A 25,842-nucleotide genomic window follows, 5' to 3' on the forward strand; every position below is an offset into this window, starting at 1 on the left:
GAAGCAAAGACTGTACCCCAAGTGTCACAGTCCTCCACGTTTGGTGCGATTCCCATAGGAAGGCAGATGGTCAAGATTCTGTGTTTCTCAATAGGGGTAGTATCAGGAAATACTGCCTCTATTTGAGTGATTTTCTGTGCTAACCAGAAAGGAATTTGTTCCCGTTTTACGGGTGTTTTACCAAGACATGACTGTATGTTCTGTGGTGTAATTTTATTAGTGTTCCCCTGATGAGGGGTCAGCTGTGGTACATTAACAGCTGGCTGGACTGTTGCAGTCCGCATTGCATATTGGACTAATTGCCTATGTATTTTTATTAATGTGTTTAGCTGCACTAACAGCTCTTCTCTAGACATTTTTACAATTTCAGGATGTGGTGTGTAGCTGGCTAGAACCGGCCACGTGGCTCCTGGTCTACCTAGTGGACCGAGCCTGGTTATGTGATCAGTATGTTTTAGGGCGCCATTAAACCAGAGCAGGTGCTCTTGAAATTTAAGTGGAATTTCAATCTCCTCGAAAGGAGCGTACTCTTCCGGAGGTTTCTCTATTTTGTAATAGTGAAACTCTTTTGTTCTAGCGTTTACCGCTGGAAAGTTTATCCATGAATAGAATACATCTGTCTGCCGATACTCGTGAGCCTCTATCACGAAAATTACTGTACCACCTTGAGGTGTCAGTCCGTTCTCTATAAGTTTTAAAGTTATAGATCTTCTTAAGTGGACCGGGATGATAATAGCATCCGGGTCTGTGTACTCGGGACCTTGCTGAGTCGCATCTGTTGCGGCCCCAGGGGTTCCGTTATTTTCTGGCATTGTAAAAATGCAAGGTTTGCAGAGTAGGTCTCCAAGGAGACAAAGATTAGGTGCACAATATTTTGGAACACTGTATCCTTCAACGTTGAATAAACCAGAGCTTTACATAGGAATCTCTTCCTACTAAGGTCGGGCGGATTTTAACCTTTCACCCACTCCAGACGTCTATTGGAGTATTTACGGGAGAAAGGGGTCTGTGAAATATGCACGACTGAGTTACTCTAACTGCCTTGCGTTAGTTTATCGCCTTACCAAACGTTGGGCGCCATGTAGTGTAGTTCCTAGTTTCCCACTAGGCCCTGCGCATTGGAATAACATAAACAGTAGTATCGACGTGGAACTGCGGATATTCCAGGCCTCCACTGACTATGCTAAACTTAATTGGGTTGTGTTACCAACTAGCTCAGAGGTCACTGGAAACTTTCTTCTCTGCATAGGAAGTGATCAGCTTCCTTGGCACAGACAAGAAGGGATTCAGCTTTCCAACAACCGTGCAACATGACAACTTTGTTCCTCAGATCAAGAGTCAATCTCTAGGGTCGTGTGAAACAATAGACATATATTTCACTCAGTCAGTCTAGTGCAGTTTACTTTCACGAGATGTAGAGAATAGAGAGACGGGCGTTTGTCAATAAAGGGTTAACATTTATTGAACAGTCTTTCTTCTCGTACAAGAGAAATGTATTGCCACAATTGCAAGAATTGTTGCTATAAAAAGTACGTACAGTGAGATAAGTATTGCGAAATAGAACTGTAAAAGCATTGATATGGTTTCTTAGCCATACAATGGTTTAAAAGTAATAAAACATATATACAGTCATATATACATTAGGCTAACATACTCAACTGGTGCTTCTAACTAAGCCTACCCCAGTGTGCCTGACCTAAGCCTAACACTTGGAAGGGGAGTAAGTAAGTAGCTTTAAGTTAAGTTGGTTTTGCCAAGGTTTGTTTCAAGAATTCTCGTCTAAGGGTTTAGTCAACACCATACCTCTGAATAGAATGATGGAGGATTGGTATCTCCTTCAGGGGTCTCTCTCGATATACCAGTCACCTGCGAGGGTAGACCGGAAACGCCGGAGCTGGATTTCTCTGCACGAGAAAGGCAGCGGGTCTCTTCAGCGCGTCGAGGAAGGAGGGGGGACAGCGTCCGCGGGCAGCTGGAATCTGCTGGATGTCTTCGCAGAGGACGGCTGTTCAGCTCCTTAAGCGTACTGCACCATAGTTCGCGCTTTAGCAGCGATAATGGTATCAGCAGCTTCACCACCACAGGGACAGCAGGCTGCAGCGACAGAGTGCTAGATTTACCAACACTGGGTCTTGCAGGCAGCTGGCATCAGCAACAGTAGCTCGCATTGCTTAAGGCAACGTTGGTAATATTTATACCTGACAGGTGCCGGGTTTGACGCAAGTTTGCTGGACATAAGACGTCAATTAAAGATGTCACTAGGAAGTGATAGTTATCAGTTGCTCATTAGAGTTCCATTACTAATCAAAACACAGCAAGCGGGGATTTCCAGGTTTGCTGAGTTTTTATCTTGTTGAAGAACTCGGAGTGTTAATCTAGGAATATCAGATAGTGACTTCTGCTCTGTCATTGCACTAATTGGTCGCAAAGGAAGTGGCAGAGAGCTATGCTGGAATGTGACTCTGTTCGTGTGAGGCCAGAGATGACTTTTCTGAAAACCGCACTTGAACGGTTATGCCAATATAGGGAATAAATGGATTTATAACCGAATAGGGGCATAAGGTCACAGTATCGATCAGGAACCTAGATAAACACGCAACAGAGGAAAACCTATCGCTGGGAAACAGAGGGAGTCCCATAATGAATGTATCCAAACAGACACTATCACAAGATGAAATCAGGGTCCTGAGTAAGGGCCTCTCTTTTGTTCCTACATCACATGGTAATTTGTTCAATATCAAAACTGAACTAGCTAAATTCTTCCGCAAGATTCGTCTGAAGAACTTCTTCCTACATAAACCACCGAGTGCAACTAGAGCATTCACGAATCTACGACCACCTTCTACCTTCACACCCCACACCGCCATGATTAACCATCGGATCTTAACCCATGAGAGCCTTGTCTTGAAGGATGTACTTAAGATGTGTGAGAAAAAACCATATGTGAAGCACAACATCTCAAAGAACTAACGTGCCGCCCTTGATGGATTGAAGAACAACAAATCAATGGTCATCAAGCCAGCGGACAAAGGGGGAGCAATAGTCATCATGGATGTATACTCACAATTGAGAGATGACGTTAGCTATCGGCCGATAGCAACGAATCCGACAAATGAGATCAGACTCCAGATCCTTGCCATCACGGAAAAAGGGAAAAAAGCTGTTTTTCTAACAGAAAAAGAATAATACCTATATCTGAATGTTAATCAGCCACGCATTCCGACCATCTATGTCCTACCCAAGGTCCATAAGAACCCCACAAAACCTCCGGGACGACAGATTATATCGGGGTGTGGGTCCCTTTTGGAGCCCCTCTGCAAGTACATTGATGTCGTCTTGAAACCGCTGGCAGAAGCGACCCCCACCTATCTGAGAGACACCATGCAGATGATTAATCTGGTAGACCAACGACCTTTTGACAAAAACAACCAATTACTGGTTACAATGGACATTGTGTCCCTTTACACAAGCATTCCTCAAGAACCAGCACTGGCAACAATACGAAGAGTCTTGGCATCACGACCACAACCCGCAGAAGTCCCTACGGAGTTCTTAATTGATCTACTAGAGATTGCGATGACGAAAAACTTTTTATATTTCAGAATAACTTTTTCATGCAAAGTAAAGGAGTAGCTATGGGGGCAGCTTTTGCCCCGGACCTGGCAATTCTATACATGAATGAGTACGAACAACATTGCATTCTCTCCCCCCATAATCCCTACCTCAACAAAATTTCTGAATACTGCCGTTACATAGATGATATTTTCATCATATGGACAGGACAACAACAAGAACTTGAAGCATTCACTCAATGGCTCAACACCCAATCACATGACATCAAGTTTACAAGTAATTGCAGTAACGAGTCGATTGACTTTTTGGACATCAGCATCAAAGGAAGTGAGGGGATCCTTTACACCACTCTGTATAGAAAACCGACCGAAAGAAATACACTGCTCAAGTACTCAAGTCACCACACCCGGGCCTTACGGGACAATTTACCCTTTGGCCAGTTCCTCAGGATTCGGAGCAACTGCACCTTGAAGGAAGATTACTTTTCGGAATCAGATGAACTCATCTCCCGACTGCTGGATAGAGGCTACCCCAAAAGGCTTGTAAAGAGGGCATGCAAGAGGGCGTGGTTCAGTAATAGTGAAACCTTGCTTGTACCAAAGAATCAACAGTCCTCGGATGACAGATTGATCTGTGTCACCACTTATTGCAGTAAGAGCAATGAGATACGCAAGATTGTTAATAAACATTGGAATGTTGTATCAGATGCAATTAAAATGCCCAATTTGCCAATGCACGCTTTCAAAAAAGCGAAGAGTGTCAGAGATTACGTAGTCTGCTCCATGCTGGATAGCCCACCGGCTCCCACCATACAAACAATGTGGAACTTGCCCATCACACTCGGCATCTACAAATGCAGCAACTGTAAAGCTTGTGCATTATGTTTAGAAACCAAGACAATCACGCATAACAACCTGACCGTTACCCTAAAATCATTTACGAACTGTAACAGCCATGGAGTCATTTATGCAATTTTCGGTCCTTGTGGGTTCATCTACATAGGCCAAACTAAGCAAAAAATCAAGAACCGTGTGCTGCAACATTGCAGTAGAATAAGATGCCAAACACCCGGGGCCCCTTTGGTAGAACATTTTGTAGCGAACACTCACACACACCAGAATCTTTGAAGTGGGTAGGTATTGAGAAAATTACACTAGGCCCACGAGGGGGGAACCTGAATTCTGTTCTGAATTTAAGAGAATGCAAATGGATGCAGTCTTTTGACTCTGTCCAGAATGGTTTAAATGAACTGGAGACCACATGTGCCCAGATGGCCTTGATTGACCCTGATTGACCCTGAATGTTAACTTCCACACAACAGGTGTTGATCCATTGGTATACACCGACATAACTTCTACTGAACAGAATACTAATGCATATTTGCCATGCGCTCCTGTGTATATGTATGCCTTTGTGCGCAATAATCACTCTCCAAATGCAATCGATATGTATACAGTTAAAATCTACTATTACTTTTATCTGACCAGAATACTAATGCAAATTTGCCATGTGCTCCTGTGTATATGTATGCCTTTGTGCGCAATAATCACTCTCCAAATGCAATCGATATGTATACAGTTAAAATCTACTATTACTTTTTTGTGATCCTATGGATATATACATTTTTGTGCAGTGGACATTCCTACACCTTGATTCCGAAACATTGAAACTGTACACTTTGTCATCGAGATGCAGAGAGACGACCCTCTCTCTCCCATTACTTTCTCTGAACGCAATGCGGTTTCTACTCTGATAATTGGGCTTTGACGTTACTAATTGAACATAATGAGATCGTTTTACAGGCTCCCTAAGGCCCAACACCCAGTACGCGGGACCTTTTGCCTCACTCCCTAAGACCAAGTCGAATACTCTCTGGTGATTGGCTGTCTAGCGACGAGCCTCTGAGTAGTATTCAGCGTCTGCACCTCGAGGCAGCTTAGACACCCATCGGCTGCCGGTAGAGTGAGATGCATTCGCGCACCTCTTGGATGAGATTAGGTAAGACACAAATCCCTTTTCCTTCCGATTTAACTCTAGGCCACCCCATTGCACTCCAATAGTCGCAGGGATTATTAACTTTAACATTTAAAGTTTTCCCATTGTCAGGCGCGATACGATTCACGTAGCGAGTCTGCTCCCAACGGCAACAGCCAGCTTCTAATGCCCTGTGGTTCAAAAACTATATCTGCCTAAATTATTAGCGCGATTTTCTAAAACTGTATCTGCCATAAATTATTAGCGCAAGCTGCACTGACCGAGAAACCGGATTTTGTCTGAGTCACTCGCCTTCTAACTCACAGCTCTCATGCGCTTCTAGACTTAACACACATGATTGGGCTCCAGACCATGCCCGTTTTTACTTCGATATTTGGCCTCTCACTGTCCATATTAAGTACTGGCGTGGTCCTCGTCCCAAGCACATTGCGGGCAGGACCATTCCTTTGCAATTTAACCAATACAATTGACTGACCCTTACCATTGCTCCATTCTGTAGAACCATCGGGTCAGTGAGTCTTTCCACGCACCCCCAAGACCAGCGGTGGACAGACGACGACTTTGAAATACACAGATTAATTATCTGGAAAGCAACTACGTCCCAGTAAGTCCCCCCATGGTATTCTCATCGCTCATTAGGGAGTCAAGGAACCCCCTTGCACATCCTATTGTAACCTTGATCCTTTTAAATAATTGCAGGCTATATCCCACAACGTAGGAACCCAGGAAGGTCCTATCTTAACGGCCATTGAACTGGCCCCACGTAAAGTATGTACTTTATTCTCATTCCAGTCCTAGTGCACGACTGTTCCTCTTCAGTGGGTAGATACATTCATTGTAATTGTATTATTTATAGGCGCTCCTGCTCCTTCTTGTCCTGAAGAAGATCCCATCATGAGGTTCCCAACAACCCTTATAACCAGGGGTCGAAACGTAGACAACTAGCCCACAGCATTTCTCTGAGCATAGGAGGAACAAATGGATTAATACAGATCCTATGCTTAAGAGTAGTATGGAACTACTGATCTAAACAAGACTGTAAAGGCTGCATTGAATTTTAATGTGATTGTTTCATGGTCACAACACCTTTACCCGGTCCCCACTTTTATCCCATCACACCCATCCCCTCTAACTACCTCCTTTTCCTGTTCACTAAAGAGCGCGTTGATACACCAGAATGTAATTGGCTCTTGATACGATGAGCACACTTGTGTTTTTTTCAATTTGTTTTTTCTAATTCATCCTTGATCAAATGAAGTAATTGATATGCTCTAAGTTTTGATTTCTTTAATTCTGATACTCAATGACTGATACCAAGTATCTTACTTATGATGTGCTTCAATAAAATATGCACTGCACCTATGGACTGCTTATGATCTAAATTACATAATCTTGATTTGTGATATTTGTCGACATTTGATGCCTATGAAAGCAATAGACTCCGACCACCTTCATATGTACCTGATTGACTGACCCAGGTCAGAGAGTTCTTAGGGTTTACCCCGTTATAACTCATTGATCTTTATGGTATAGCGGAGGGTGGAGGCTCTACGCAGATTAAGGAATATCTTAATTATAATTTAGCTCCAGAATTGTCAGAGGAAGAGAAAGCAATTTTAGAATCCCCAATCAATTTGGAGGAAGTGATTTCAGCTTTGGCGGATCTCCCCTCTGCCAAAGCGGCGGGCCCAGACCAGATACCAGTGGAATTCTATAAAGTTTTCCAGAAGGAGCTGATTCTCGACTTATTAAATACGGTTGTGCAAGCGCAGAAAGGACACTCAATACCAAATTCATGGGGAGGTGCGGAAGTTATAGTTATTTTAAAAAAGGGAAGCCTGCTACAGCTCCTGCGTCCTATAGGCCTATCACATTAATGAACTCTGATTCTAAGGTATACTCCAAAATCGTACCGAAAAGGCTGGCTAGAGTAATAGAGAGAATGGTTACCAATACACAGCACGGATTCATCCCGGGTAAGGGTACCACCCAGCATATGAGGCAGGTTGTACCATTGTTTGATGCCGCCGAGGTCCCAGGAGACCCTATTGCTGCCGTATTTTTAGACGCAGAAAAGGCGTTTGATAGGGTCTTCAAGGATTATCTGTGGGAAGTGATGAGATGGTATGGCCTAGGGGATGGCTATATTGGAGCAATACAAGCATTATATAGGGAACCATCAGCCCGGATTAGGATTAACAAAGTCCTTACGACATCGGTATACATTAGAAGGAGGACCAGGCAGGGATGTCCATCGTCACCTCTGCTGTTTGCGCTGTATATGGAAGCTTTACTGCGTAAATTAGAAAGGAATCCGAATATCCCAGCGGTAAGCGTTAACAGCAGACAGTTTAAAATACTCGCTTACGCGGATGACGTGGCAATAGTTACTCCCAACCCCACCCTAGCTATCAATGAGATAGAAGTAGAGGCTCATAGGTTTGGTGAAATGTCAGGCTAGAGGCTTAACAGTAATAAGACCCAAATAGTTAAAAATTCCTGTTGTGTGTAATGATTCTCGGGTAGTTAGTGCTGCAGTGTATCTGGGGGTGGAGATTTCTGCTGATTTAAATAGGATAGTGGAGAGCAATATGGCACCCCTCATGTCTAAGGTTAGTGTAGATTTGATTAGGATGAATAACCTTCACCTTTCTCTGGTAGGTTGCACAAACGTAATTAAAATGATGATTCTCCCGAAGTGTTTGTATTTGTTTAGGGCAATTCCTCTGTTATTTGAGGGTATTTGGTTTAATAAATTGGAGGCTCTCTTGAATAGGTTCATATGGGCGCACGGGAAAACCAGGAGAGCGTATAGATTTATGTCTTTACCTAGGGTTAGAGGAGGGTGGGGGGCTCCGGATTTTAGACTCTATTATTGGGCAGCAGCGTTACAGTTTATGCAGGGGCTGGTAGGAGGTGGGGGAGTAGACGCTAGAAGAACATCAACCTCTACCGAAGTTTATGCAACTATCCTTGGCTCAGATACAGAGAACTGTTTTCTTAGCTGTACCGATTACTCCTATCTTAAAGGGACAAGGTTCAAGACTATTCGAGCCGTGCATAATATTTGGTCTGCCTTTGCAAGAAAATTTGGCCTGGGAAGGTTTAATACTAGGTTGTATAAAAATAGAACCCTACCCTCATTGATCTTTGCTGATGCAACTATGGCAGAGTCGGCATGTAAGGGGATCGTGAAAATTGGGGACCTGTTGGGTCCGGATGGGGGTCTGCAACAATTCTCAAGTCTGGAGGCTAAATTTCATATAAATAGGAGTTGTTTTTTTAAATATCTCCAGGTACGTAGATTTATAAGCAAAAGGAAAGGTGGGGCTGTAGGATTTGATAAAAATAACATTCTGGAGGCTATTGAAAGAGGGGGGGAGTGCTCAATTCGTAGTTTTTATGCAGCTCTGGCAGCAACCAAGCCGGATGATTTGGGAAAACATGGAGACAAATGGGAAAATAAGTTGGAGATTGAGGCAGGCTTATTTTATAATTCCTTAGACCTGGGGCGTTCAGTGCTATGCTCCGCTTCGCTTCAATCTCAGCATTATAAAACATTATTTTCTCTATATTTTACTCCGGCTCGAATAGCACGGTGGGGAGGGACCTCCGGGACAACATGCCCGCGTTGCAACACTCCAGAGGCAGATAGTATACATATTTCTGCTACATGCCCCCTGCTCCATACACTCATTAAGGATATTGAAGACTTTCTGTCTGGTACGCTTGGCCTTGATATTATCCTTACCCATCCCCTGATATTACTTGGAGTTAGTGCAGAGGTTGACAGCCTATATGAGGAATTTTTGTTTGTGTCTATGGCAGTCTATAGACTTGTTTTAGCTAGAGCATGGTTGGATAAAATAGCTCCAGTAATGCAACAGTGGCTGGCCACTCTCCTCGCTGTTTATAACCTAGAAAAAGGTATATATGCCAGAAAGGGTAGGAGGGTGAGGAAATTAGGAAAGAAAATATGGGAGCCAATATCGGCCTGGAAAGAGGGTATGGTTAGTGATTGATCTTATAAATATAATTTTGTGTAAACATACTGATGTATCTTTGTTAGGCATTGTAATACTGTGCTATGGTTGTTTTGCTTCTGTGCTGATGCTGGTTTATTATTTTTCTTGATTTTTTTGTATTGTGCTGTGTGTATATTTAAAAAACCAATAAATATATTTTAAAAAAAAAGTAAAATACAGAGTACCATATTTGAATTCATTGACACACCAATACAAGTTTCTAAAAACCCACTCAGTGATTCCTAGATCAACACACACATCTAATCACTTATCTATAGATTCACTTATACATGCTGTCAATGATCAATAGAACACTATCAAATATACTTATACACCTATGTTGACATTACACACCAGCACACATCCTATTCACTTATGCAGTCATCCTACTCACTTATGCAAACAATGGATCATACTTACATTTAATCACAAATGTTAGAATAACAAATTAGCGATTGCAGAAGGGGGCGTGGCAGAGCCGAGCAGCAAGATGGACGCTTAGTGGGGTGGCTCTGACGGCCAAGCAAGCACTTTATCCCACCATTATCCGACAATTGGTTACGAATCCCGGGGTTTATTATCGAGATCTGAACGGAGCAAACAACGATGAAGCCTTGAAGGCGTGGGGCGAGTGGTGCAGCCTTATCACATGAGCGCATTGGGGTCCTCTGGAGCTGGCTGGTCAGGCCCCTGAGAAGCGGTGATTGGCAGTGGAGAAGCTCGGCGGCGAGAGCCTTACTCTGCGAGGCAGAAGGTGACCTACGGCCGGAGCCAGAACCTATCCTGAGACTGGGGAGCGGACGGCGCCTTTGCTGTTGCAGCGATCGTCGCACTGTGGAGCTGGGACGAGACGATGCTTCAAATACGACAGTTGGACCAACTGTGGTACAGCCCGCTGTGCCCCGAGACCGGAGGGCTGGTGACTGGCTGGGCGAGCCTGGAGTGGAGGGTGCGCTGGGCTCTAGACATGTCCATCTGCAGAGGTGGCGGGCTAGTGACGGCGCAGCAACCTGGTGGAGGCCTGGGATGAGCTTCGATGATGAGGAGAGTCAGTGGCCTGCCAAATCCTGCAGCAGAGCCATCCGGACATGGGGAGACCCCACGTGGATGCACCCGGGCTGCCGATTGAACACTACTCCGCTGGCTGCGACCCGTTTGGCCCTCTCACGTACTTTGAGCATTAGTCTCCATGAGCGGCCTGAATTCAGGTAACGCCGCCCCCACTTCAGCAACCATGAAGGTATGTCGGAATGTCTGGATCTGTGTCGGGAGACCATGAGTGTTGGACTTGGCCCTTTTTGCTGGGTCATCCCTGAACTTTTTGCCTTCCTCCTGTATTTTTTCTGACCTTGTTGTTGGCTGAAATGCTCGATTTTACAGCTAATTTGCACATGTTTTGAGCAAATTTTAAACATTTGTGTATTTTAACTTTGCTAACTTTTAAATTGTGCAGGACCCTTGGGAGGCATCCCGCTAGCGCTCGTAGCGCTTTACTTTCACTCTACCTGCCGTTATCCCCCTCGCCCAGCCGATTTAGGGGCTGGGGCGAGAGACGGCCGCCATCTTGGGGGAAGGCAGGGCAGCGCACTAGTCGCTGGCTGACTCCTACCCTCCTCAGCTACCTATAAATGTGTACCATGGGCAGACGGCGCAGCGGGCTGGCGCAGCGGGCGCGCCGGAAGCGCGCCGAAGTCACGCCAAAGTCCAGCCCGTCTGCGCCCGTCCGCGACGGTACGGGACCAGGGACTACAACCCCTGCTCGATTCTCCAGTACCGTACCCTACACAAGTAAGATTTCATACACCAGTCATGAGCTGAGGAACTATAAGTCGCCACACAACACTCACGTTTGTGCTTGTGTGGGTCCACTAGATACGCAGGGTCCATTTAGCTGCTACAACTGTAGATGGGAAAGCGTTCCCAAAGAAAGTCATGTGCCATTGCAGACCTTGACAACCCCGTTTAAGTGCATGTATGTGAATGTCAGATCTCTGCCCAAACACTCCACATACATTTGGGATTTTTTAAACGACCATAAGCCCGACTTGGCTTTTTTAACAGAAACATGGCTGGATGAACATAACACCCCCGATATAGTCACAGCCCTCCCTCCAGAATATAAGATCTTGAATGTGAATAGAATAAAACAAAAGGGAGGAGGTGTCGCTCTTTTATTTAGAGATTTTCTTACCTGTAAGCAAGAGACGAGTATACAAGTCGAAAGGTGTGAATCTATGGCATTCTCTGTGTCCCTGAATACTAATGTATTATTTGGAGGAGTACTAATCTATAACCCTCCTGGTTGTACATTGAATTTTAGTACACAACTACTGGAGCAAATGATGCCAATTTGTTTGAAGAACAAAAATATCCTCCTCCTTGGAGATTTCAACATACATTTTGATAAATGTAACAACCCCTTAACAAAACAATTAGTGGAAGATATGGAAATCTTGCAGATATCTCAAAGAGTCAACCAACCTACACACTCGGCAGGTCACATACTGGACGTGATATTTTCTAATATAGACTCTATTGACATCAACTCCGTAACATCTCTGCTATGGACAGATCATCATATGATCACTTTCTGTATCAATTTACCCACTATACATACGCGAACACCGGGACCTAGTGTAACAAATACGAGGAGCTGGAAAAACTTTTCAATAGATAACTTCAAACAACACTTTTCACACCCAAACGTAGCAGGTACTGACATTCATGAAGAAATTGAGTCACTTCACACAAACATTAAGACTGCTCTTGAGTTCTGTTCCACCGTACGTGTTCATCACAAACCTAAAACCACTAAATCAGAAAGGTGGTACGGACCAGAGCTGAAATCTCTAAAGAGAAAATGCACCTCTCTGGAACATAAATGGAGACTAGGCAAATCTGACGAGACTAGAAGCGCATATAAACAAGCGCTAGTACTCTACAACAAAGCAATTAAGAAGGCAAAAAAGGAGTACTTTACACGCAGAATAACTGAAAATAAAAATTCCTCTAAGGAACTTTTCAAAATTGTTGGGGAACTATGCAATCCAACAAATCTCTCAGTAAAACTTACTCCATCACAGGAGAACTGCAATAAATTAAATGATTTCTTCTGTGAGAAAATTGATAATATCTACGCCTCCTTCTCTAATTGCACGCCAGAAATTATCGAGAACAATGTACTAACTACGACTCAAGCTACTTGTACAGGTTTTGGCCCTTTCTCAGAAGCCGAAGTGGGCAAAGCCATGCTTGAAGTCAAGTCAGGATCCCCACTAGATCCATGTCCACACCACATTTACTCTCAGCTAACCCCTGTAATTTGCCCTGTCGTAACAAAAGTTCTGAATCTTTCCTTATGCTCTGCTACATTCCCAAGATCCTGGAAGCAGGCCCTAGTTACTCCGCTAGTAAAAAAGGCAGGATTAGATGTTAATAATCCTGCCAACTACCGGCCAATATCCCAGTTACCCTACCTCTCTAAAGTGCTGGAGAAATTGGTCAACAGACGGCTTTCCAGCTATCTGGAAATTAATGAACTGTTGGACGATTCCCAGACGGGTTTCAGGGTGAACAACAGTACTGAAACAACACTGTTGGCGGTGACGGATAACATTAGGGCCCAGGTAGATCAAGGCAAGACAGTCGTTCTGATACTCCTTGATTTATCAGCGGCTTTTGATACCGTTCCACACGACCAATTACTGAAAGCCCTGGAAGGGAAAGGTATACGAGACAAGGTATTGGGATGGCTAAAATCTTTTCTGGAGGATCGAACACAATCAGTGTGTTTGGGTGACTTCATCTCTCCCCCGCGAAACATTAAATATGGGGTGCCCCAGGGGGCCTCACTCAGTCCAACTTTGTTTAATGTTTTCGTTTCCTCATTGGCAGCCATTGGAAGACGGTGGGGTGTCGAAATGTGTTCTTATGCTGACGACACCCAGTTAATGGTTACCATTGATGAAAAGGATGATCCTAAAACCCGACTGATAAACTGCCTGACTGAACTGGCCAACTGGATGCAAGAGCATTGTCTGAGATTAAATGCAGACAAGTCAGAAATCCTCTTGTTTGGCAAAAATCCCCAGCTCTGGGATAACAGCTGGTGGCCAAGCAACCTGGGGTTGCCTCCGAATCCCACCCCAAAAGCAAAAAACCTGGGAGTGGTATTGGACAGTGCTCTGTCCATGAAATCACATGTCTCCACTGTCTGCGGCAAAAGCTTTGCATTGCTGAAAATGCTCAGACGAGTTTTCCCCTGGATCCCGACTGAATGTAGGAAAACTCTGGTTCAGTCATTGCTGATGAGCAGATTGGACTATGGCAACTCACTGTTTGTCGGAATGGCAGACTATCTCTTTTCCAAACTGCAGATAGTACAAAATGCCGCGGCAAAGGCTGTCTGTAATAAAAAGAAATTTGATTCGGCTAAAAGCTGCATGCGAGAGCTTCATTGGCTCCCGATGCGACAAAGAGCCAATTTTAAATTACTATGTATCACACACAAGGTGCTATATAACGCAGGCCCTACCATTTTAGATAATAAAGTTGAATTCCACAGACCACCGAGGAACCTCCGATCAAGTACATTAGGAAGAGCCACCACCACCCGGGTGAAGACTGTCAGGATGGGAGAGCGAGCCTTCTCGCATCTGGCGGCTACTAAGTGGAATGAACTTCCTCCCAGTCTTAGACTGACAGATGACCTTTTGTCCTTTAGGAAACAACTAAAGACACTACTCTTCCCTAAATCAGAATAAATCATCACTCAGTGTGGTTATTGTACCTCTCAGCATCCAACTTTAGCGCCGTGATATCCTACTCAGGATGATTGTTAGCGCTCTATAAATAAATTAAATACAAATACAAATACAAATACTCTGGGCACCTTACCACTGCTGATCAGTGCTAAAGTGCATATGCTCTCCCTATTGTCAATTATTGTTATGTATTAGTGACTCCATGATTGGCTTATTTGATTTACTTGTCAGACCCTAGTAGAGTGCACCATGTGTGTCCAGAGCCTGTAAATCAAATGCTGCTGCTGGGCTTCCAGCACTGATTGAACCACCCACAGAAGCAGCCTGTAAAGTGTGTCACAGGTTTGCCATTGCAGAGCCTGTGTGCAGTCTAGTACTGCCATGTCGACTTGCTAAATGCACCCACTTACCAGTCCCTAAACCTTCCCTTTTCTACATAGCAGAGACACCTAAGGTACGCCCAAGGGCAGGGTGCATTGCATGTAAAATGTAGGACATGCCCTGATGTGTGTGGCATGTCCCGATAGTAAATTACAGCCACTTTAGTTTTTCACTATTGCAAGGCTACCTGTCCCCATAGGCCAGAATGGGCACTATTTTTTTCCTGTCTGTATTTATTTTGAAATATAGAAAAATAGGTCTTCTTTGGATTTTTTTTTCCCCTGTCAGTCATGGGTGCCAGGTCAGTAGGTGTACAGGCTGAGAGGTAGAGATAGGAAAAGACAATATATTTCCTAATAAGGCTTAATTAAGTGCAGATCTACAGTTATTTATGCTATTCTAGAATGCAAGTGTTTTCAGATAATGCTATTGCACTGTATACTGCTGAAACCTTTTGGACATTTAAATGCGAATTTACATTTATCAGTCAAATAAATGGGGAAAAATACCCATTCAGCTTCATTTATACAGGAAACACAAAATAAAAATTGATAAATGCAGACAAAATTAGCAAAAAATAAATATGGATAAGTACAGACGGAAATGTAGAAAAAATAAATACCATAAAACCGGGAGCCCTAATTATAACATCTTATAAACCTAACTGACCCTGGTAGAAATTCGAGTTTAGTATGCCTGAACTCAGAATGATAAAATACAGTGTTTAGTAAAGTTGGTTTTAACATCTGTGTTTGAAAATACCACTTTTAGAAAGTAGGTATTTTCTTACCTAACCATCTATCCTGCCTCTGCTAGCTTGTGTATTGCATGTCTGGTTTGTGAGTGACAGGGGCTGGGGTGGCTCAAGGAGACAGGGTGAGTCAGCACAGGACTGAATAGACCTATCTGCATTAAGAGTGGTGGGAGGAGTGGCACCTGGGCCTGAATAAGGCTCTGCCTGCCTTCCACAATGATGGCTCCGCCTCCTGTGGTGTGTCTGAGGACCCGGGCCCACCCTGACAAAGGAAAGAAGGAGTCCTGTAAACAAAGTGTTCCAGGTCTGCACAGGACTGGTTTGGACTGGGTACAGGACCCTCAGCCTTCCGAGGACAAAGGATTTTGCAGTATAAATATTGGGGCCCAACCCCACAACTTTAGATCACTTCTGGGAAATCAAGACAAACTATTGCCAAGGAGAAGAACCAAGGAAGCTGCAGGAGGTTGGGCTGCCCCTCTGCCAGTGTGCTGTTTAATGGGTTTGCCTGCAGTGGTCTCTTCATTGTCAAGGAAATGAGAAGGAACTTTTAAAGAACTTTCATCATCTTACAGAATATTACTCCAAGGGCTTGATTTGAGCTTGCCTCCTGACCGAAGTCCCAGGGATACCAGACTTCACCCCTTCTGTTTGCCTGCATCTGGAACTTGCTGTTCTAGCTGCTACAGAAGGAATTCTGCAACACCGACGCCGCTGAGTGACGCTGCCATCTGCATCGAAGCTGTGAGCGCTGCTCTGACTTGCGACGTAGGCCCGATGCCTGCTGCTGTTCCGCATCGACTCCGAACCCGAAATCATCGCAGAGCCGATCGTTGACGTGGGCGGTCAAGAATCCATCGACATCGGGACATCGTACAGAACCATGGTTTCGGTGCCATCACGACGTCACCTCCTCTCCAGTCAAGAACCAATGCCTCCCCTGCCTGCACAAGCATCCAGGACACTGACGCATCATCTCCCCCGAAGAAAGGAACCGACGCCGCTACCCCCCAACAATGCCGCACCTCCCCGACGTCGTGAGCTGTCTTTGTTTTCGCTTTTTCCCGGTACTGTTCTCTGTGGGTCTGTTTTGACTCCTGGCCCAATGATGCGCACCTCGCAGTCGGCGCCGTACTTTGGGATTTCTTTGACCTTGACATCGTGATAACTCAGTTGGGGTTATCTGTTGCTATAGACTGCTTTTAAGTGAATAACCTATTTTTAAACGATTTCTACCATCTTGAAGAATTATTATTGATTACAGTATTGTGGATTTTTGCCGTTTATGGTCTTGTGTTAAGTCTATATAAAGAATACTTATTTTTATAGAACCTGTGTGGTGTCCATCAGTAGTGTTTTCACTGTATTACTGTATTTGTTCACAAATGTTTTACGCACTGCCTCTGAGATAAGCCTGTCTGCTAGTGCCAAGCTACCAAGGGGGTGAGCAGGGGTTATCCAGGAGTGTAATCCTCTTTCCCTCCTGACTAGAAGCAAGGGTCCCTATTTGTTTAAAGGTACCTACCTCTGCCAACTAGAGACCCCCAGTTCTAACAGTGAGCGTTACACACTGGGCACCCAAGCAGAATAAACAGCATGCTGGAATAGATGCACGTACATAATCTCAGTAACAGTGTGTTCCCCTACTGCCTACCTTGCACAAGGACAAAGAAAACTAGTTTTGAGGGCCCACATTCCTTCATAGACTGTAAACCAGAAAGGTCCACTGTATTTGTTGTGGAGTAGAAATGAGGCATCTCCGCGAACCTGACCACCTACACCCACTACAGGTGCAGAAAAGTTGGAGCACCGGCGGCACAAGACTCTTGTGAATAATCAAATGCCTCGCTTACTACACACAACTGTAAGAGACCCTATCTGCTGAGAATTGGCAATTAGTAGAACTGTGCTGAACGTATCCCAAAGAAGGTAGCTTGCGAAGCTGAGCCATCAATCCGAGACATATGAATTGAGACACGCTGCACTTTACTTTGCGGTGCTGATGCCGACTCTGGTGGTGGCGAACTTGACCTAGCTCGGATTGTGCACTGTGACCCACCAGACCTGCTGTATATTGGTGCTAGAAGGCACAGCTTCCCCCTGCCTGCGCTAGGTGCTGTTCACTGGATACTAGCAGTGGACAGACATGAACAACATTGGCTCCTGTTTCACACACCACCTTGGCATCATCCCCTGCATCACCCGAAGGAAGCCCTACACGGTCTGACTCGTCATCCTTGCGCCCTGGGGTGAAGCACTGCCGCAGGAAAATTGCCATGGGGAAAACCGACAATAAACAGGGTAAAATCACCTTAGAGTAACGTGCCACACGCTTGCAGGAGACAGTTTTGACACCAATGACGGTGGTTCCTGAAATGCAGTTAGACTCTGAACAAGATGACGATATCAGAACTATGCTGTGGGAGGTCAAAGGGTGCCTGTGGGCAATAGACTCTAAACTAGATTCTTTGGTGTTACGATTGGAACATGTATCGCAGAAAGTGGATAAACACGAAACTCGACATGATACTTTGGAAACCAGGGTCTCGGACCCAGCAGACCGTCAAGAAGAGGAGCAGGGCGCCTACTACCCTGCATGGATAAGGTGCTAGAAGTCATCAAGGCATGCAACAAAGACCTTGAAGCGAGGTCGAGAAGAAACAATGTCTGTATAAGTGGCATCCCAGAATCCACTAATGTCACCAGTATGGAACACTTTGTCGAAGGGCTACTGAGGGATTTGTTTGGCACCGAGCTGTCACCAATGTTCTTAGTAGAATCCTAGGCCCCCCAGTTCTCCACCATGACCGATTCTGGACAGATTACTAAACTACTGAGACAGAGATACCATTTTGAGGATTGCCAGAGAGAAAGGAGACATACAGCATCAAGGCAACAGCATTGCACTCTACCTGAATTTCACTCAGGCTATTCAAGCAGCACGCATGGAGTTTATCCCAGCCAAGAAATTGCTCCAGAAGACACTCATCAATACTCAATTCTGTAAACTGCAAAGCTCAGAGTACAAACTGGAGGCAAACCTCTGATCTTTACTGAAGCCAGTGCCACTTTGAAGTTTGCCAAGCAAAATGTGAGGAAGCAACACAATCATGATGCGGAAACTGCGGCATCCCCAAGCAGTCAGCTAAGTGACAATAACTAATGTCAGCTGTATGGTACTTTGTTAATGTGCTTTTTGTCCTTGGCTTGTACCTAAGGGATTTTTGTTCTACAATATTATGTTTTGGTAACCAGTGTACAAACTGCTCCGCCACCCTGTTGCTATAAGACAGGGCAGTATGCAGGCGAACCCACGCCCCTCTGGGATGATTCCATTTTGCCCAGAGTTCCTAGGACCTTTGTTCATAGCGGGGGTTCCTTATGGTATGCACAACCTGATTGGGGTGTTGGTGTGGGTGGTGGGTGGGACGGGGTTGTTATAGTTTGTCATTGTTTAATGCAGTATTTGTTAGACATATTCTAATTGCTCGGTTTCATGGAAAGCATGGCACATTATATAGAGCCATACATCACACATTGTGGCAGCATTTTGTTGAAGATATTGTGCCCTGAAAAGAATGGCGGGAGGCTCTGAAGACGGAACCACCCTCCCTGTTCACTGCAGTGGCAGCAAGGGCCCCTAAATGTCTAAACTAATGTGCCTGACCTGGAACGTACATGGTCTAAATGACCATCAAAAAGCACACCTGGTGCATTAGTACTTGGCTAGGCATGCGGTAGACATATGTCTCCTGCAGGAGAACCACCTAATGGAAACAAATTGTTCTAGATTGACCAGCAACAGGTGGAGTGAGGTACACCCGGCCTACTACTCAAACTACTCCTGCGGGGTGGCAATATTGATTTGGAGAGTAGTACCCTGGCAGACACAACAGTCGTTAAATGATCCAGACAGCCGTAATATAATCTTACTGGGTCTATTGTTTCAACAGCCAATCATTATTGCCAATACACATGCCCCGAATGTAGACGATCCCATGTTCTTCCTACAAGTCTGGCACAAGGTGCAGGCAATGGGGGATGTGGCAATATGTTTGGGTGGCAATTTTAACATAGTGCTATCACTTGCAATGGACAAAGAAGGTATGTCACAGACACACCATCCTCAGGCTGCATCTATTTTGAACAGTATAATATCAGATCATTGTCTGATCAACACGTGGAGCGCTTCATCCCACTGACCGGGCGGGAAAGTGCATTACACTGCAGCATCATGCATGGTCCCGACTTGACTTTTGTCTATTGACCAGGGACTTACATAACTGGGTTCAAGAGGTCGTACACTACGCACGCACAATCTCAGATCATGCTCCGGTGGCTTTGATTATTTCTGTGCTGAAGCCTTAACAACAGCCATTTGCGTGGCACCTGCCCCCTAATGCGCTATTAGATGCAGCTTTTCGTGAAAGCATCAGAATGCACATTATAGAATACGTTGAACATAATGCTGGGTCGGGGGACACAGCTGGTGTGCTGTGGGAGGCGTTCAAGGTGGTGATACGGGTGCACTGTATCGCCGGACAGTCCGGGGTGCTCTGTGACATTCAGGGCAGTCTGGGCAGGCTAGAGAGGCAACTTCATGCTTTGGAGACACAATATTAAAACTCGCCATCTCCCACAACGCTTGTAGATATAAGCAATTAACTGATGGCATTTCAGGACGAGGCAGAGTGCGAGACCAAATTCGTACATAAACACGCCACTAAGGTGTTCAATTCCTTTGAATAGGGATTTCTGTTTGTGCTCCTTCGGAGGTTGGGTCTGAACCCACTTTTTATTCAACAGATACAGCTGCTCTACACTCTGCCCATGGCGCATTTATAAGTAAATGGCCTGATTTCAGAACCGATATCTATCACAAGGGGTACCAGATAGGGCTGCCCCTTGTCACCTTTACTATTCGCCATAGCGACAGAACCTCTAACAGCCAGAATTAGGTAACATCACACAAATCGCTGCATCGGATTTACCACAAGAGGTCTCACTTTGTCAATGTACGCAGACATTATCACCTTATACGTGGCAAACACCAAGGACAACTTTGCACCTTTGATGCGTGAATTGGTGCGCTACGGGAGACTCTCCGGAGTAAGGGTCAACTGGAGTAAATCAATCATCATCCCCTAACAACCGGGCACCCAGCCCTTTGACACTGAATATCTCAGACTGGGCAACAGGACCGACGTGCTATCTGGGGATTTTGATATGTAAAGATCTCCAAGAAATCAGGACGGCCAATTATGGGAGGACGGTGGACTGGATTGAGGAGAGAGTGCGACGTTGGAAATCACTCCCTCTCTCCCTAGTTGGCCGAATAGCGGTGGCCAAAATGATAATCCTACCCAAATTGCTGTACCTCTTTGTTACTATCCCTGTCCCTCTCACAATGCAATTGTTTTTTAAACTGAGATCCCTAATGATTGACTTGTTGTGGGCGGGGGGACAGCCTAGGATCTACTGGGAAGTACTCACTTTGCCACAAACTCAAGGTGGACTGGCTGCTCCTAACTTTGCTCTCTACGCTTATAGCGTGCAGGAGCAGTTCCTACACCACTGGGTACATCCCACGCCAGTTCATCCTCATGTGGCCATCGAATAAGACAGGGCAGCACCACTTTCCCTAATCACCACTATTTATCACTCGTACAAATGCCCCCGCAATGAAGAGGACACTGTAGAAGCACTGCGCTGGGCGTGGGGGGGATTGTGCAAACGTGCAAACGCTGACAAGCTTTACACCCCTCCCATGCCATTGGCCAACAACACACTGATACCCCCACTTATGGATAGCAAGGCACAGGAGCAAGCGCACTTGCATCATATAGGGGTGGGCAGGAACTTATTCCTGGGGGACACTTTTCTAACGTTGCAGCAAATGTGCGACCCAGAACTTCCCTTGTCCCTAGACACACTGAGGTACTACCAACTACGAGATTCCTTAAAACCAAATTTGGTACATTCCCGAGCCCTCCCCCTACTTTACCCGCACTTGAGAATGTTCTTGCGGTGGAATCGGGCCGCAAGCTGATCACTCGGATATACACTATTACACAAAGGGACTTCCAAGTCACTTTACCAACGGCCCGCGCAGCGTGGGAGGTGGATCTGGGGTTGGCCCTCACGGATGAGCAGTGGGATTTTAGTTGCGGTCAACTAGAGATGCTATTCCCCGAACTACTGACTTAGACTGATGCACTTCAAATATATATACTATCTATTCCGCACTCAGGTGCAACTCCGTCGGATGGAACTGCGGCCCAGTGACCACTGCTGGCGGTGCGGGGCCCCCTAGGCGTCATTCATATATTTGCCGTGGCTGTGCCGACCTGTAGCTGACTTTTGGCTAAAAATACTACACCACAATAAAAACATAATAGGACAAGAGCTGCCCTGCACACCGATGGTTGTGTTGTTGGGTGTTATCCCTGATGTCCCACTACAACTAAGGAAACTCTAGGCTATGCTCCTACTTATGCAAAGGGACAGGTGGCTATGCAGTAGTGGGCTGATTTCCCGCCGACAACGAGTGGTTGGATCTGGAGTGTTACTCATTGCAAGACCCAATCGGAAGGTTTCTGGGAGTTGATGCCAATACAATCCCGGCCTGTGACATCTGGGACCCGTTTGTGTGCTGGATAGATGTGGATGAACCCTGATGTGAATGCTGATATGTTGTGCCACTTGTGATATGCGGAGGCACAGGGGAGGTGTCCCTTCTTATGGGGCTTACATCAGTAAACTAATTGGGGAGTAAACTGCTTGACAATATCATGCTTTAATTGTTGTGTTACACTATCTTCAGTATGTCATCTATGCTGATGATACAGATTTGCCGATCGTGTTACCTGCTGTTTGGTTTTGATGTTGTTTGTAACTTTAACTGAAATGCCAATAAAAAACAAAAGAACAACAAATTAGCAACTGTGGCACTGCATCTGCTGATTTATCAGCGGGTGATGAAAATGGATTGGGAGATAAAAAAATAATAACCTGAATAGATCTTTAAGCTTGTCCATAGGATTATGCTTGTCATATTGCCAATTGGATGTAAGTCTTTCAAACATTTTAGCACGATTGTCTGTATATTATTAAAAGAGGATAAAAGAAAGATTCAAGGCCTTTGTTTCAAGGAGATCAGTACAAAAAAGAATCCACATGAATAGTGCGGATTCCCTGTCTGCACACCCAGTAAGCTAACTTTGCAAAAGATATTCCTCCTATCATATCTCCTTGATCCCTAAGCCCCATCTCATTCCACTATTATTCAATATAAATTGCGTAAACTTCAACCACTGTCTATTCTGTAAGCAAAGTGAAATACACTGTCTTGTATATACCCTCACATATGCCGTATGTAATAATCTTTCCAAGGTTCTGTAGCTGTCACGCAACTGACTTACCGTTGGCACTTCACTCAGCCCCGCCACTGATAGAGCGCGCAGGTCACCCAGCTAGGAAATTGTTACCAATACTCACCTGGGCACATAAATACTAAAATCGTAAATACCTTATCATTTATTTTAGGCAACTCACGCTCTGCTATCAGTATAATTTGTGATTTCTATGATTTCTAATTCCTATATCTATAACCTAGCAATTATAGATACTAGGAACCCAAACTCACAGAATCAGGGAGTTGAGTTAATAAGTCAGAACATTTCTAACATTTGTAATAAATGAAATAACCACATACTCAAAATTTTATCTAATCATCATCATCATCATATGTCAAGAGCAGGAAAGCAATAAGACTATCTATGATCAAAATCAAAAATAACGTATAGCTATGTCAAAGATAGAGTATGCTAATCATTTAGGATCTTGAAATAAAGGGAAAGTAAGAACAAGGAACATGCTAATTTAGATCACAGACTTTCACAAATTTACTAAAGGCGGGTAAAGAAAATGAACATACTAGATCAAAACGACTTTCGAAATTCTGATGACAGTTTAATAGGAAATGAAATTTATGCAATTCGGCTATTTAGTTTAGCTTAACCACTTAAGGGAAGGTAAGATTTGGAACATACTATTAAAATTCAGCTTATCTCGTGAAGGGAAGGTAAGAAAAAGGAACATATGCTTGATAGAAATGATTTAGCATTTGGCTAAAGGTGGGTAGAAAAGTGGAACACACTAGTAATCAATGAAAACATGTGAAAATTTCATTTACCAAGGACGGGGAAAGAAAAGGAACATATGCACTTATGCTTTGTAATATTCGAGAATTTATGAAAAAGGAATGAACAATCACCCATACAGAATTATTTATATTTACCTAGGATAGAGTGAAGACCAACCCTGGCCACGGGTCAGTTGGTAAAGATGGGAAGAACCCCAAGGACTTAAGTGCCAGTAGGCGAGCAGGTGCAGCTCATGGACAGTCAGGACAGGATACCCAGAATTTGGATCAGGACCGGTTCACCAAAGGTTAAGACCAACATCTGCAGCTTCGGTTGCAACGCCTGCGTTACTGCCTCTCTGCAAGGAATCTGCCAAAACCCCGATTGGGTTATAACTTCTAGCAGCAAAGTGCTTCGCAGCACTTTCACTTCCCAAAACCCCGATTGGGTTACTCGAACCTCCTGACAGAGTGCTCCGCAGCTCCCTGTTTAGTCACCTATTGAGTGCGTTGGGTCAGTGACAGGTCAGCTATTCGGACAAGTCGGACAATTTCTCTAGCTAAACCTACGCTAGTTATTCTGTTTTTCGGGTCAGTGTACCACCCCCCAATGTTGCAAGTGTAAGGATTCCCAATTTTGATTGGACAAAGGAGGAGGACAGGTCATCACACCACCTAAAATGTAGCTTTCTCAGGCTCCTCATTTGAATTTCTTACCCGCCCCTTGAATTTTAGGTTCTCATGACATATGCTTTTCAGTTAACAATGGATAATATAATTTTGTATACAATTGTTACAAATTCAGTACAGTTAAGCTTCTTCTTGCTGGGTCACAGTTCAGGTTCCCAGGAGCATCTTCTCAGTCAGTCAGCTTCTTGGCTGAAATTCAAAGGTCATTGCTCTGCAGACTCGCGGATCTCGCGCAGACGCAGTTTCATTCAAGATGGAGTGCAGTAGGATATATTAGGCCAAGTTTTCGAAATGTTACATGAAAGGAAAAGAAACAGTTTTAGAACACATAATAAATGATTTCACTGTATACCATGAATCACTACACTACACCCATTACTTTATAATAAACTATAGCGTTAAAATTAGGCAGAACGAACGGCTTAGCGAAAGCAGCAATGCAAGCTTCAGGCATGTGAGAACACTGAACAGCCATCTTAGCTCTATTGCGCAGATGCGTAAAGGTTCCCTGCATAACTGCGAGTACGTCATATCACGTGGGTATGACAGACGCATGCGCAGTAGAAATTCCCGCGTAGCAGCAGCCATTTTAAGTAGCAAGCGTATGACTGTTAATAGACACATAAGCAAGCTTCACTAGGACACCCAAATGTCGGACAAGGGGTAGATTAGTAAGACAAAACAGATTGATTACGTAGTTGGGGTTATTCGAGGTTCATGAATACAAGCAAGTCGCTTAACGTGCGTATCCTTGCTCCATCACCACCATGTTTGGGAGTTAGTTTCATGACTTCCAGGTAAATGCAAATGTAGTGTCTATAAAATATTCACCAACGTGTTCTGAAAACTACTACATGGGCACCAATATGTTTCTACATCTCAGTGGTTCCACCTATTGCAGAATCGCAGTTGCCCTGTTAGTCAACCCATAAATCTGTTTGATTTTAATCCACAGACTTGGTAGAGTTTAAAGGTCATTAACCCCTTGCACGCTGATGACGGAACCGCTCCGTCATCAGCTGCGGGTGCGCTGTGCTGATGACGGAGCGGTTCCGTCATGGCCCGTTTGCCGCTCATGCGCGGCGCGAATTTCGCGCCTGCGCTGAACGTTCTATTGAGCGGGGCAGACCATGACGGAACCGCGCCGTCATCAGCACAGCTCAACTGAGGCTGGTGACGGAGCGGCTCCGTCACCAGCATGCGGCCGCCCCGCCCCCTTAGCGCTGCGGCGGAATAGCTGCCACAGCGAAGGGGTTAAAAAGGCTACTGTTGTGACATCTGAATAAAGGAAATTGGAAGGTGATGTTTGAGTTGTGATTTTGGATATTTTGCAATTATCACTCTCTGCCATAATGCACAATTGCACTTTCTTAGCGTTAATGAAAGTGGCATGAATGAAACAGAGAAAATCGGAGTGTTTATTTGCCTGTATTATGGGGAATTAGTAGATGGCTGTTAATTGCCTTATTGCCACCTTCTATCGGGCAATAGCAACTGTAAAATCCCTTCACCTCGTGT

The 25,842-nt window shown here is 44.7% G+C and overlaps 1 protein-coding gene across 1 annotated transcript in view; it reads left to right on the plus strand.

Moving 5' to 3' along the window:
• Nucleotides 1-25,842, plus strand: part of LOC147747705 (complement factor H-like) — a 1,041,560-nt gene that overhangs the window by 345,461 nt on the left and 670,257 nt on the right. The window lies entirely within an intron of this gene.

The sequence above is a fragment of the Lissotriton vulgaris genome, chromosome 1_1 (genome assembly GCF_964263255.1).
Source record: "Lissotriton vulgaris chromosome 1_1, aLisVul1.2, whole genome shotgun sequence".
Lineage (NCBI taxonomy): Eukaryota > Metazoa > Chordata > Amphibia > Caudata > Salamandridae > Lissotriton > Lissotriton vulgaris.